This window comes from Mixophyes fleayi, chromosome 1 (genome assembly GCF_038048845.1).
Source record: "Mixophyes fleayi isolate aMixFle1 chromosome 1, aMixFle1.hap1, whole genome shotgun sequence".
Lineage (NCBI taxonomy): Eukaryota > Metazoa > Chordata > Amphibia > Anura > Limnodynastidae > Mixophyes > Mixophyes fleayi.
Window position 1 is genome coordinate 146,004,593 of NC_134402.1, and position 16,024 is coordinate 146,020,616.

The 16,024-nt window shown below is 44.6% G+C and overlaps 1 protein-coding gene across 1 annotated transcript in view; it reads left to right on the plus strand.

The window, feature by feature from the left end:
* STPG2 (sperm tail PG-rich repeat containing 2) overlaps positions 1–16,024 on the plus strand; it is a 629,437-nt gene that overhangs the window by 29,452 nt on the left and 583,961 nt on the right. The window lies entirely within an intron of this gene.

Sequence of the window (16,024 nt, forward strand, 5' to 3'; positions counted from 1 at the left end):
AATAAATAAATATAATAATTATAACCAAATTTGCAAAACCAATCCAGCATTATAAGTCCATTGGTACTGCAATATTACCAAGTTCACACATTCTGCAGTATCAGTCCAGTGGTGCTGTGTCCTGTGCTCTGTCCTGCTGAGTTCCGTAGTGCTGCTGGGTCCTGTGCCGTGTCCTGTTCAGTCCAGTGGTGCTGTGTCCTGTGCTCTGTGCTTCTAAGGGCATAGTTATTTCCCCACTATTCCCAAGTTTTTTAAAAATAAAAAAAAAGTAAAAAAAAATAAAAAATTAAAAAAAAAAAAAATATATAATAATTATAACCAAATTTGCAAAACCAATCCAGCAGTATAAGTCCATTGGTACTGCAATATTACCAAGTTCACACATTCTGCAGTATCTTGTGCTACATATAATGGAGACCAAAAATTTGGAGGATAAAGTAGGGAAAGATCAAGACCCACTTCCTCCTAATGCTGAAGCTGCTGCCACTAGTCATGACATAGACGATGAAATGCCATCAACGTCGTCTTCCAAGCCCGATGCCCAATCTCGTAGTACCGGGCATGTAAAATCCAAAAAGCCCAAGTTAAGAAAAAGTAGCAAAAAGAGAAACTTAAAATCATCTGAGGAGAAACGTAAAGTTGCCAATATGCCATTTACGACACGGAGTGGCAAGGAACGGCTTAGGCCCTGGCCCGTGTTCATGACTAGTGGTTCAGCTTCACCCACGGATCTTAGCCCTCCTCCTCCTCCCCCCCTCTACAAAAAATTGAAGAGAGTTATGCTGTCAGCAACAAAACAGCAAACAACTCTGCCTTCTAAAGAGAAATTATCACAAATCCCCAAGGCGAGTCCAAGGGTGTTGGTGGTTGTCAAGCCTGACCTTCCCATCACTGTACGGGAAGAGGTGGCTCGGGAGGAGGCTATTGATGATGTAGCTGGCGCTGTGGAGGAACTTGATGATGAGGATGGTGATGTGGTTATTGTAAATGAGGCACCAGGGGGGGAAACAGCTGATGTCCATGGGATGAAAAAGCCCATCGTCATGCCTGGTCAGAAGACCAAAAAATGCACCTCTTCGGTCTGGAGTTATTTTTATCCAAATCCAGACAACCAATGTATGGCAATATGTAGCTTATGTAAAGCTCAAATAAGCAGGGGTAAGGATCTTGCCCACCTAGGAACATCCTCCCTTATACGTCACCTGAATAACCTTCATAGTTCAGTGGTTAGTTCAGGAACTGGGGCTAGGACCCTCATCGGTACAGGGACACCTAAATCCCGTGGTCCAGTTGGATACACACCAGCAACACCCTCCTCGTCAACTTCCTCCACAATCTCCATCAGATTCAGTCCTGCAGCCCAAGTCAGCAGCCAGACTGAGTCCTCCTCAATACGGGATTCATCCGAGGAATCCTGCAGCGGTACGCCTACTACTGCCACTGCTGCTGTTGCTGCTGTTAGTCGGTCATCTTCCCAGAGGGGAAGTCGTAAGACCGCTAAGTCTTTCACCAAACAATTGACCGTCCAACAGTCGTTTGCCATGACCACCAAATACGATAGTAGTCACCCTATTGCAAAGCGTATAACTGCGGCTGTAACTGCAATGTTGGTGTTAGACGTGCGCCCGGTGTCCGCCATCAGTGGAGTGGGATTTAGAGGGTTGATGGAGGTATTGTGTCCCCGGTACCAAATCCCCTCGAGATTCCACTTCACTAGGCAGGCGATACCAAAAATGTACAGAGAAGTACGATCAAGTGTCCTCAGTGCTCTTAAAAATGCGGTTGTACCCACTGTCCACTTAACCACGGACATGTGGACAAGTGGTTCTGGGCAAACGAAGGACTATATGACTGTGACAGCCCACTGGGTAGATGCATCCCCTTCCGCAGCAACAGCAACAGCTGCATCAGTAGCAGCATCTACAAAATGGCTGCTCATGCAAAGGCAGGCAACATTGTGCATTACAGGCTTTAATAAGAGGCACAACGCTGACAACATATTAGAGAAAATGAGGGAAATTATCTCCCAGTGGCTTACCCCACTTAGACTCTCATGGGGATTTGTGGTGTCAGACAATGCCAGTAACATTGTGCGGGCATTAAATATGGGCAATTTCCAGCACGTCCCATGTTTTGCCCACACCATAAATTTGGTGGTGCAGCATTACCTCAAGAGTGACAGGGGTGTGCAGGAGATGCTTGCGGTGGCCCGCAAAATTGCTGGACACTTTCGGCATTCAGCCAGTGCCTACCGCAGACTAGAGGCACATCAAAAAAGCTTGAACCTGCCCTGCCATCACCTCAAACAAGAGGTTGTGACGCGCTGGAACTCCACCCTCTATATGCTGCAGAGGATGGAGGAGCAGCAAAAGGCCATTCAGGCCTACACAGCCACCTACGACATAGGCAAAGGAGTGGGGATGCGCCTGAGTCAAGCGCAGTGGAGACTGATTTCCGTGTTGTGCAAGGTTCTGCAGCCATTTGAACTTGCCACACGAGAAGTCAGTTCCGACACTGCCAGCTTGAGTCAGGTCATTCCCCTGATCAGGCTGTTGCAGAAGCAGCTGGAGAAAGTGAGGGAGGAGCTGGTAAGCCATTGCGATTACAGCAAGCATGTAGCTCTTGTGGATGTAGCCCTTCGTACGCTTTGCCAGGATCCGAGGGTGGTCACTCTTTTAAAGTCAGAGGAATACATTCTGGCCACCGTGCTCGATCCTCGGTTTAAAGCGTATGTTGTGTCTCTGTTTCCGGCGGACACAAATCTACAGCGGTGCAAAGACCTGCTGGTCAGGAGATTGTCCTCTGAAGAGGACCGTGACATGCCAACAGCTCCACCCTCATTTTCTTCCACATCTATGGCTGCGAGGAAAAAGCTCAGTTTTCCCAAAAGAGGCACTGGCGGGGATGCTGATAACATCTGGTCCGGACTGAAGGACCTGCCAACCATTGCAGACATGTCTACTCTCGCTGCATTGGATGCTGTGACAATAGAAAAAATTGTGGATGATTACTTTGCTGACACCATCCAAGTAGACATGTCAGACAGTCCATATTGTTACTGGCAGGAAAAAAAGGCAGTTTGGAAGCCCCTGTACAAACTGGCTCTATTTTACCTGAGTTGTCCCCCCTCCAGTGTGTACTCGGAAAGAGTTTTTAGTGCAGCGGGGAACCTGGTCAGTGAGCGGCGAAGGAGGTTGCTTCCTCACAACGTTGAAAAAATGATGTTTATAAAAATGAATAATCAATTCCTCAATGAAGTACAGCACTGCCCTCCAGATACTACAGAGGGACCTGTGGTTGTGGAGTCCAGCGGGGACGAATTGATAATGTGTGATGAGGAGGAAGTACACACTGTAGGGGGAGAGGAATCAGAGGTTGAGGATGAGGACGACATCTTGCCTCAGTAGAGCCTGTTTAGTCTGTACAGGGAGAGATGAATAGCTTTTTTGGTGTGGGGGCCCAAACAAACCAATCATTTCAGTCAAAGTTGTTTGGTAGGCCCTGTCGCTGAAATGATTGGTTTGTTAAAGTGTGCATGTCCTATTTCAACAACAGACCTCTCAACTGCAGCTCATCCCTCCTCTGCGGGGATAATGTCTCCTGTGCTCTGACACGTCACTCTGTGTACTCTCAGCCTCAGGATCTGACACTACAGCTACCATGCCTCTTGTAGCAGCCCTCACTCCAGGGCCTCTTCCATGTGCAGTGTCCCCCTCTCTCTTGGGTTCACTATAGTGGCATGGAGTTCTCCCCCTCATCCAGGGCACACATTCCTTGCCCTGGCTCAGTCACCACGCTCAGACTTCCAGGCAATGCTGGGGGAGCCTGGGAGCTTCCACCCCAGGTCCCCAGCTACAACTCTCCTCTCCTGTGTCTTCTCTCTCTTTCTGACACTTTAAAGATCGTGCCTTTAAATGAAAAAGTCAGTCTTCATTGCACGACTATGTGCAAGTGCAACAGGGACATTTTTTTGGGTTTACAAAGTCAAACAATAACACTACGACCCTGTCTGTCTGGGGTCTGTCAATGACGAATTGTCTGTAGCATGTTTGGAGGAGGTATTGTGGCCCCGGTATCAAATTGGGTACCGGGGCCACCCCACTATGCAGTCCAGATACTTGTTTGGTGGAATTCCGACACGTGGAGGGTTTTTAAATTATATTGTGGCCTCGGTACCAAATTGTGTACCGGGGCCACCACACTACGCAGTCAAGATACTTGTTTGGTGGAATTCAGACCAGTTGAGGGTTTTATTATTATATTGTGTGGACCACTCTATCTATACCACACTACAACTCTATACCACTCTATTTCCTACTTTAATTCTATTTAATTCTATTTCCTACTTTAATTCTATTACTAATTAATTACCATAAAGAGGAACAAAAAAAACCAATTTTACCAAAAGTATAATATGACTTAGACTTACAAACACTACACTTGAAAGATCGTGCCTTTAAATGAAAAAGTCAGTCTTCATTGCACGACTATGTGCAACAGGGACAGTTTTTTTGTTTACAAAGTCAACTAATAACACTTGGACCCTGTCTGTCTTTAACATACTTGATGGGATCTCAATGACGAATTGTCTGTAGCATGTTTGGAGGAGGTATTGTGGCCCCGGTATCAAATTGGGTACCGGGGCCACCCCACTACGCAGTCCAGATACTTGTTTGGTGGAATTCTGACACGTGGAGGGTGTATTTATTTTATTGTGGCCCCGGTATCAAATTGGGTACCGGGGCCACCCCACTACGCAGTCCAGATACTTGTTTGGTGGAATTCTGACACGTGGAGGGTGTATTTATTTTATTGTGGCCCCGGTATCAAATTGGGTACCGGGGCCACCCCACTACGCAGTCCAGATACTTGTTTGGTGGAATTCTGACACGTGGAGGGTTTTTTAATTATATTGTGGCCTCGGTACCAAATTGTGTACCGGGGCCACCACACTACGCAGTCAAGATAGATAGATGCGTATCATAGATAAAGTACATTCAGTGGTGTGGGGCAAATTGAAAAATATTCAAAATGCACTGACATTATCAAAAACAAGAGGTTGTCACACGCTAAAACTCCAACATGTATATGATGGAGAGGATGGAGGAGCAGCCGTATGTGTAGTGTAATGCAGACCTGTTGAAGGTTTTTTATATATTTTATTGTGGTGCCCAGTGCCCACTCCTCTAGGCAGTCCAGGTACATTTATTGGTGCGATTCATAAAAGTTCAGGGTTTTTAATATATTGTGGTGACCCACTCCTCTACGCAGTCCAGGTACAATTATTGGTGCGAATCATAAAAGTTCAGGGTTTTTAATATATTGTGGTGACCCACTCCTCTACGCAGTCCAGGTACATTTATTGGTGCGAATCATAAAAGTTCAGGGTTTTTAATATATCTTGTGGTGACCCACTCCTCTACGCAGTCCAGGTACATTTATTGGTGCGATTCATAAAAGTTCAGGGTTTTTAATATATTGTGGTGACCCACTCCTCTACGCAGTCCAGGTACATTTATTGGTGCGAATCAAACAAGTTGATGGTTTTCTTATTATATATATTGTGGTGACCCACTCCTCTACGCAGTCCAGGTACATTTATTGGTGCGATTCATAAAAGTTCAGGGTTTTTAATATATTGTGGTGACCCACTCCTCTACGCAGTCCAGGTACATTTATTGGTGCGAATCATAAAAGTTCAGGGTTTTTAATATATCTTGTGGTGACCCACTCCTCTACGCAGTCCAGGTACATTTATTGGTGCGATTCATAAAAGTTCAGGGTTTTTAATATATTGTGGTGACCCACTCCTCTACGCAGTCCAGGTACATTTATTGGTGCGAATCAAACAAGTTGATGGTTTTCTTATTATATATATTGTGGTGACCCACTCCTCTACGCAGTCCAGGTACATTTATTGGTGCGATTCAAAAAAGTTCAGGGTTTTTAATATATTGTGGTGACCCACTCCTCTACGCAGTCCAGGTACAATTATTGGTGCGAATCATAAAAGTTCAGGGTTTTTAAGATATTGTGGTGACCCACTCCTCTACGCAGTCCAGGTACAATTATTGGTGCGAATCATAAAAGTTCAGGGTTTTTAAGATATTGTGGTGACCCACTCCTCTACGCAGTCCAGGTACAATTATTGGTGCGAATCATAAAAGTTCAGGGTTTTTAAGATATTGTGGTGACCCACTCCTCTACGCAGTCCAGGTACAATTATTGGTGCGAATCATAAAAGTTCAGGGTTTTTAAGATATTGTGGTGACCCACTCCTCTACGCAGTCCAGGTACAATTATTGGTGCGAATCATAAAAGTTCAGGGTTTTTAATATATATTGTGGTGACCCACTCCTCTACGCAGTCCAGAAAGATACCTTTTTGCAACGTTTTGGACTAATAACTATATTGTGAGGTGTTCAGAATACACTGTAAATTAGTGGAAATGCTTGTTATTGAATGTTATTGAGGTTAATAATAGCCTAGGAGTGAAAATAAGCCCAAAAACTTGATTTTTAAACTTTTTATGTTTTTTTCAAAAAAAATCCGAATCCAATACCTTAAATCCGAACCGAGACCTTTCGTCAAGTGTTTTGCGAGACAAATCCGAACCTCAAAAATAACGAAAATCCGGATCCAAAACACAAAACACGAGACCTCAAAAGTCGCCGGTGCACATCCCTAGTCACCACAATATATATTAAAAACCCTGAACTTGTATGATTCGCACCAATAAATGTACCTGGACTGCGTAGAGGAGTGGGTCACCACAATATATATTAAAAACCCTGAACTTGTATGATTCGCACCAATAAATGTACCTGGACTGCGTAGAGGAGTGGGTCACCACAATATATATAATAGGAAAACCATCAACTTGTATGATTCGCACCAATAAATGTACCTGGACTGCCTAGAGGAGTGGGTCACCACAATATATATAATAAGAAAACCATCAACTTGTATGATTCGCACCAATAAATGTACCTGGACTGCGTAGAGGAGTGGGTCACCACAATATATATTAAAAACCCTGAACTTGTATGATTCGCACCAATAAATGTACCTGGACTGCGTAGAGGAGTGGGTCACCACAATATATATTAAAAACCCTGAACTTGTATGATTCGCACCAATAAATGTACCTGGACTGCGTAGAGGAGTGGGTCACCACAATATATATTAAAAATTCTGAACTTGTATGATTCGCAGCAATAAATGTACCTGGACTGTGTAGAGGAGTGGGTCACCACAATATATATAATAAGAAAACCATCAACTTGTATGATTCGCACCAATAAATGTACCTGGACTGCGTAGAGGAGTGGGTCACCACAATATATATTAAAAACCCTGAACTTGTATGATTCGCACCAATAAATGTACCTGGACTGCGTAGAGGAGTGGGTCACCACAATATATATTAAAAACCCTGAACTTGTATGATTCGCACCAATAAATGTACCTGGACTGCGTAGAGTAGTGGGCACTGGGCACCACAATAAAAAATATATAGAAAACCTTCAACAGGTCTGAATTACACCCAAAAATAGTATCTGGACTGCGTAGAGTAGTGGGCACTGGGCACCACAATAAAAAATATATAGAAAACCTTCAACAGGTCAGAATTACACCCAAAAATAGTATCTGGACTGCATGGAGGACTGGCCACTGGCCACCACAATATAATATATAGAAAACCTTCAACAGGTCTGAATTACACCCAAAAATAGTATCTGGACTGCGTAGAGTAGTGGGCACTGGGCACCACAATAAAATATATAAAAAACCTTCAACAGGTCTGCATTACACTGCACATACGGCTGCTCCTCCATCCTCTCCATCATATACATGTTGGAGTTTCAGCGTGTGACAACCTCTTGTTTTTGATAATGTCAGTGCATTTTGAATATTTTTCAATTTGCCCCACACCACTGAATGTACTTTATCTATGATACGCATCTATCTATCTTGACTGCGTAGTGTGGTGGCCCCGGTACACAATTTGGTACCGAGGCCACAATATAATTAAAAAACCCTCCACGGGTCAGAATTCCACCAAAAAAGGGTATGGACTGCGTAGTGTGGTGGCCCTGGTACACAATTTGGTACCGAGGCCACAATATAATTAAAAAACCCTCCACGGGTCAGAATTCCACCAAAAAAGGGTATGGACTGCGTAGTGTGGTGGCCCCGGTACACAATTTGGTACCGAGGCCACAATATAATTAAAAAACCCTCCACGGGTCAGAATTCCACCAAAAAAGGGTATGGACTGCGTAGTGTGGTGGCCCCGGTACACAATTTGGTACCAAGGCCAGAATATAATTAAAAAATTGGGCATCAACTGTCACCGTTGTTTAATATCTTATACACCTAAATATGGACTGCACAGTGGAGTGGCCCCGGTAGTAAATTTGGAGCCGGGGCCACAATACCTCCTCCAACTTCCAAGTGTAGTGTTTATAAAGACAGACAGCGTCGAATTGTTATTAGTTGACTTTCTTAACCCTAAAATTGTCCCTGTTGCAAATATTCGTGCAATGGACAGTTACTTTTTTATTGAAAGACTCAAGCTTTCAAGTGTAGTGTTTATAAAATATAAACAACAATACAGTAGTTTTAGAGCACGTCAATACCTCTTGTTTTAAATTATGACAGGGCATTTTACTTTTGGTTTAATTTCTTGAATTTGTTTAAATTTGGTTTTACTTTTTGAACATGGCAAACGACTGTTGATTGGTCATATAATGCAAAAAAAAAAGTTCCAAGATGGAATTGTCCTTGGGCCCTCACACCCACCCTGATGTTGTTGAAATAGGACATGCACACTTTAACAAACCAATCATTTCAGCGACAGGGCCTACCAAACAACTTTGGCTGAAATGATTGGTTTGTTTGGGCCCCCACACCAAAAAAGCTATTCATCTCTCCCTGTACAGACTAAACAGGCTCTACTGAGGCAAGATGTCGTCCTCATCCTCAACCTCTGATTCCTCTCCCCCTACAGTGTGTACTTCCTCCTCATCACACATTATCAATTCGTCCCCGCTGGACTCCACAACCACAGGTCCCTCTGTAGTATCTGGAGGGCAGTGCTGTACTTCATTGAGGAATTGATTATTCATTTTTATAAACATCATTTTTTCAACGTTGTGAGGAAGCAACCTCCTTCGCCGCTCACTGACCAGGTTCCCCACTGCACTAAAAACTCTTTCCAAGTACACACTGGAGGGGGAACAACTCAGGTAAAATAGAGCCAGTTTGTACAGGGGCTTCCAAACTGCCTTTTTTTCCTGCCAGTAACAATATGGACTGTCTGACATGTCTACTTGGATGGTGTCAGCAAAGTAATCATCCACAATTTTTTCTATTGTGACAGCATCCAATGCAGCGAGAGTAGACATGTCTGCAATGGTTGGCAGGTCCTTCAGTCCGGACCAGATGTTATCAGCATCCCCGCCAGCGCCTCTTTTGGGAAAACTGAGCTTTTTCCTCGCAGCCATAGATGTGGAAGAAAATGAGGATGGAGCTGTTGGCATGTCACGGTCCTCTTCAGAGGACAATCTCCTGACCAGCAGGTCTTTGCACCGCTGTAGACTTGTGTCCGCCGGAAACAGAGACACAACATACGCTTTAAACTGAGGATCGAGCACGGTGGCCAGAATGTATTCCTCTGACTTTAAAAGAGTGACCACCCTCGGATCCTGGCAAAGCGTACGAAGGGCTACATCCACAAGAGCTACATGCTTGGTGTAATCGCAATGGCTTACCAGCTCCTCCCTCACTTTCTCCAGCTGCTTCTGCAACAGCCTGATCAGGGGAATGACCTGACTCAAGCTGGCAGTGTCGGAACTGACTTCTCGTGTGGCAAGTTCAAATGGCTGCAGAACCTTGCACAACACGGAAATCAGTCTCCACTGCGCTTGACTGAGGCGCATCCCCACTCCTTTGCCTATGTCGTAGGTGGCTGTGTAGGCCTGAATGGCCTTTTGCTGCTCCTCCATCCTCTGCAGCATATAGAGGGTGGAGTTCCAGCGCGTCACAACCTCTTGTTTGAGGTGATGGCAGGGCAGGTTCATGCTTTTTTGATGTGCCTCTAGTCTGCTGTAGGCACTGGCTGAATGCCGAAAGTGTCCAGCAATTTTGCGCGCCACCGCAAGCATCTCCTGCACACCCCTGTCACTCTTGAGGTAATGCTGCACCACCAAATTAATGGTGTGGGCAAAACATGGGACGTGCTGGAAATTGCCCATATTTAATGCCCGCACAATGTTACTGGCATTGTCTGACACCACAAATCCCCATGAGAGTCTAAGTGGGGTAAGCCACTGGGAGATAATTTCCCTCAGTTTCTCTAATATGTTGTCAGCGTTGTGCCTCTTATTAAAGCCTGTAATACACAATGTTGCCTGCCTTTGCACGAGCAGCCATTTTGTAGTTGCTGCTACTGATGCAGCTGTTGCTGTTGCTGCGGAAGGGGATGCATCTACCCAGTGGGCTGTCACAGTCATATAGTCCTTCGTTTGCCCAGAACCACTTGTCCACATGTTCGTGGTTAAGTGGACAGTGGGTACAACTGCATTTTTTAGAGCACTGAGGACACTTGATCGTACTTCTCTGTACATTTTTGGTATTGCCTGCCTAGTGAAGTGGAATCTCGAGGGGATTTGGTACCGGGGACACAATACCTCCATCAACCCTCTAAATCCCACTCCACTGATGGCGGACACCGGGCGCACGTCTAACACCAACATTGCAGTTACAGCCGCAGTTATACGCTTTACAACAGGGTGACTACTATCGTATTTTGTGGTCATGGCAAACGACTGTTGGACGGTCAATTGTTTTGTGAAAGACTTAGCGGTCTTACGACTTCCCCTCTGGGAAGATGACTGACTAACAGCAGCAACAGCAGCAGTGGCAGTAGTAGGCGTACCGCTGCAGGATTCCTCGGATGAATCCCGTATTGAGGAGGACTCAGTCTGGCTGCTGACTTGGGCTGCATGACTGAATCTGATGGAGATTGTGGAGATAGTTGACGAGGAGGGTGTTGCTGGTGTGTATCCAACTGGACCACGGGATTTAGGTGTCCCTGTACCGATGAGGGTCCTAGCCCCAGTTCCTGAACTAACCACTGAACTATGAAGGTTATTCAGGTGACGTATAAGGGAGGATGTTCCTAGGTGGGCAAGATCCTTACCCCTGCTTATTTGAGCTTTACATAAGCTACATATGGCCATACATTGGTTGTCTGGATTTGGATAAAAATAACTCCAGACCGAAGAGGTGCATTTTTTGGTCTTCTGACCAGGCATGACGATGGGCTTTTTCATCCCATGGACATCAGCTGTTTCCCCCCCTGGTGCCTCATTTACAATAACCACATCACCATCCTCATCATCAAGTTCCTCCACAGCGCCAGCTACATCATCAATAGGCTCCTCCCGAGCCACCTCTTCCCGTACAGTGATGGGAAGGTCAGGCTTGACAACCACCAACATCCTTGGACTGGCCTTGGGGATTTGTGATAATTTCTCTTTAGAAGGCAGAGTTGTTTGCTGTTTTGTTGCTGACAGCATAACTCTCTTCAATTTTTTGTAGGGGGGGGGAGGAGGAGGAGGGCTAAGATCCGTGGGTGAAGCTGAACCACTAGTCATGAACACGGGCCAGGGCCTAAGCCGTTCCTTGCCACTCCGTGTCGTAAATGGCATATTGGCAACTTTACGTTTCTCCTCAGATGATTTTAAGTTTCTCTTTTTGCTACTTTTTCTTAACTTGGGCTTTTTGGATTTTACATGCCCGGTACTACGAGATTGGGCATCGGGCTTGGAAGACGACGTTGATGGCATTTCATCGTCTATGTCATGACTAGTGGCAGCAGCTTCAGCATTAGGAGGAAGTGGGTCTTGATCTTTCCCTACTTTATCCTCCAAATTTTTGGTCTCCATTATATGTAGCACAAGATACTGCAGAATGTGTGAACTTGGTAATATTGCAGTACCAATGGACTTATACTGCTGGATTGGTTTTGCAAATTTGGTTATAATTACTTTTTTTTAAAAAAAAATTATTTTAATATTTTTTATAACTTTTTTTTGATTTTTTAAAAACTTGGGAATAATGGGGAAATAACTATGCCCTTAGAAGCACAGAGCACAGGACACAGCACCACTGGACTGAACAGGACACAGCACAGGACCCAGCAGCACTACGGAACTCAGCAGGACAGAGCACAGGACACAGCACCACTGGACTGATACTGCAGAATGTGTGAACTTTGTAATATTGCAGTACCACTGGACTTTTACTGCTGAATGTGTGAACTTGGTAATATTGCAGTACCAATGGGCTTATACTGCAGGATTGGTTGTGCAAATTTTGTGGTAATTAAAAAAAAATTTAATTAGTTTTTGGTATTTTTTTAAATAACTTTTTTTTATTTTTTTAAACACAGGGGAATATTGGGGAAATAACTATGTCCTTAGAAGCACAGAGCACAGGACACAGCACCACTGGACTGAACAGGACACAGCACAGGACCCAGCAGCACTACTGAACTCAGCAGGACAGAGCACAGGACACAGCACCACTGGACTGATACTGCAGAATGTGTGAACTTTGTAATATTGCAGTACCACTGGACGTTTACTGCTGAATGTGTGAACTTGGTAATATTGCAGTACCAATGGGCTTATACTGCTGGATTGGCTTTGCAAATTTGGTTATAATTATTTTTTTTTTTAATTTTTAATTTTTATTTTTTTTATAACTTTTTTTTTATTTTTTAAAAACTTGGGAATAATGGGGAAATAACTATGCCCTTAGAAGCACAGAGCACAGGACACAGCACCACTGGACTGAACAGGACACAGCGCAGGACCCAGCAGCACTACTGAACTCAGCAGGACAGAGCACAGGACACAGCACCACTGGACTGATACTGCAGAATGTGTGAACTTTGTAATATTGCAGAACCACTGGACTTTTACTGCTGAATGTGTGAACTTGGTAATATTGCAGTACCAATGGGCTTATACTGCAGGATTGGTTGTGCAAATTTTGTTGTAATTAAAAAAAAATGTAATTATTTTTTTGTATTTTTTTTAAATAACTTTTTTTATTTTTTTTAAACACTTTGGAATATTGGGGAAATAACTATGCCCTTAGAAGCACAGAGCACAGGACACAGCACCACTGGACTGAACAGGACACAGCACAGGACCCAGCAGCACCACTGATCTCAGAAGGACAGAGCACAGGACACAGCACCACTGGACTGAGCACAGCACAGCACAGCACAGCACGAGATATAGCAGGACAGAGGACCACCTAACACACCCTCCCTCTACCCTGATCAATGCCCGGGTGAAGATGGCGGCGACTAGCGGGGAATTTATAGGATCCGAGTATCGCGAGATCCGACAACGGGATTATGAGTCAGAGCCTCAGTTTCAGATTTGAATTTGGCGCCAATACCCGGATCTGTCTCGGATCCGACTCGGATCGGCAACGTTCGGGTGGGCTCGGATTTCAAAAATCCGAGTGCGCTCATCTCTAATTTTAACCAAATTAACCTGAAATATTCATAAACTATTCAGCGCTGCGCCCTGGGCGATTGCCCCTCTCGCACTGCCCTAGTTAAGGCCCTTGTTTGGGTGATAAGAGAGAGTGCAAAATGTAGAAATAAAGCAGGAGTCAAATGCAGGGAGAACTCAGGATCCAAAGAGGAGTTTCACAGAGAGACCAGCAGCAGCAAAGACAAACCAACTGTCACTAGTCCTGGAGGGAAGGTGTACAAAGTTGGTAAGTATAACATATCTTCATTCAGTAGACACATATATTAAGATTGTCACGAGCCGCGGCGGTACGCTGCCTTCTGGCGTGAACTAGCAGCCGGCCACGTGCTTTAGTTTCTGTGCTCTGATTTTATCCTTGTGGCATAGATGTAGGAGGGTGTAGGGACATCCTCCAACTCCAGGGGGAGCTCTCATATTATTTAAACTGGTTCATTTATATTTTTATACATGCTTCCTGGTTTGTGTTATTACCTGTGCTAGTTCTAGCTAGTAATTAATTAGCAGCCTCCTGGCTCTTGGTTCTATTTAAGGCAGTGAGGTCTGCAACCTCACTGCCAGTTATAGCTTCTGTTACCAGTCTGCTGACCTGCTCTGCTCCTTGCTCCTGTCCTTTGGATATTCTGTTGGATTGCCCGTGTATGACCCCTTGCCTGGATTTGGATCCTGCCTGTGTTTCTTGTGACCCCGACCTCTGGCGTGTTTACCGACCTTCCTGTTTGCTCGTGACCCTTGACCTCGACTTGTTTATTGGATTCCCTGTCTGCTGCCGGCCCTGGACCCTTGCCTGGACTTCACTCCACTTTCCCAGGTTCACCCCAGCCGGTACGCACTATACGACCCTCTGTCAGTCTGCGGCCCAGTCTGTCCCCACCACTAGGGGCTCCAGTGAACACCTGACTGGCAGAGTAGATTCCGGGTTGTGCAGTATCGGCTAGGGGGGTTCCTAACAAAGATACATTCAGTTCTGCATGTTACAGAAAATGAAAAAATTTTTCATCCACAATGCTGTCAATTGCTTCCAGCTCAGCATTAGGCCCAATGTGCTTTATTTATTTAATAACAATATATTATAGGGCTAGGTTTTGCTGTAATGTGCAATACGATATAGTGCAATAGACAAACGAGAGCTGCATGGTAACCAGGGCCGGATTAAGGGAATGGAGGCCCCTGGGCTAAGGGGCCCTCCATTCCCCCGTAAGGCCCCCAATGTGAGTCGACTGCCGCGATGCCCTTCCCCCCCCCAAGCACTTACCTGTCAGTGCAGTCCCTGGCGCGCTGTAAGCTCCTTACTGAGGAGATCTCGTGAGAGTTCACGAACTCTCGCGAGATCTCCTCAGTAAGCAGATTACTGAGCGGCGCCGGGGACGGAGGACTGCACTGACAGGACCCCCGGACCGATTAATAATGCTGCTGAGGATTTTGAAGGGCCCCCTGGATGCCCGAGGCCCCTGGGCTATAGCCCAGTTAGACGTTGGGTTAATCCGGCCCTGATGGTAACTTGGGTTTACAGACCAGTCAAACCCAATACCATACAGGATGGATGCTGAGATATTAGCAGTGTGCTGTCTGAGTGCACATTGATTCGTTGTTGGAAATATTTGGAATAGTCTCTTATAAGATTAGTGCATATAAGGAAGTATTTTAAACAATCCACTTACAGTTTTACTACTGTTACATAAAAGTTGATTTGTGACATAATGCTTAATAGATAATGATCAGTTAATGTTCATGATGAATCTTAGTCCATCTTGCTACACTGCACTTTTTTAGCTTCTGGATTAGAACCAAAATTTACTTTTTGTTCAGTAGCAGCCTTTTAGACCTTGTGCAAAAGAAACTGTAAGGTATGTTTTTCTCATACCAATATGAATGAAAAACATAACTTATTAGAGTTACTTTGTAAGTAGATTCATAGAAACTATTTTTGGTTTGAGAAAGCAATTATTATCCTCATGTAATCCTCGTAGTGTGGTATGGATCTCTGTGTATAATTTACAGTGGTGTTTTCACTTTTGCAGTCATTAATTCCACAAGCCAATTTTAAGGCTTTTTTCACTAGAGTGCCTATGCCTGTTGTTATCATTGCCAGATCTGTGACTTTTATAAGTGCTATGCACAAAGATGCATGTATTTCATTCACTAAGCAGAGTTTCAGTGCATATTACAGGGACTCATTCAGGTTAGTGAAGCAAAAACTAAGTGTGCAATGAGTTGGGAAATGCCTTCCCCCACTACTTCAAATGGGTGGGGTACTAAGTGTGACTAGAAAAATTCTGACAAGAAAAAGAGCGACATTAAAATGCTGAAAGTAGTAATTCCGACAGAAATGCAGACTTAGTGAAATACTTACACACAACATTTCCGGCATGGTTAATATAATGGCAGACAGCTGAACAATTTGGCAGTGGGATGGACGTCACTTCAAAGGGCGACACTTACAT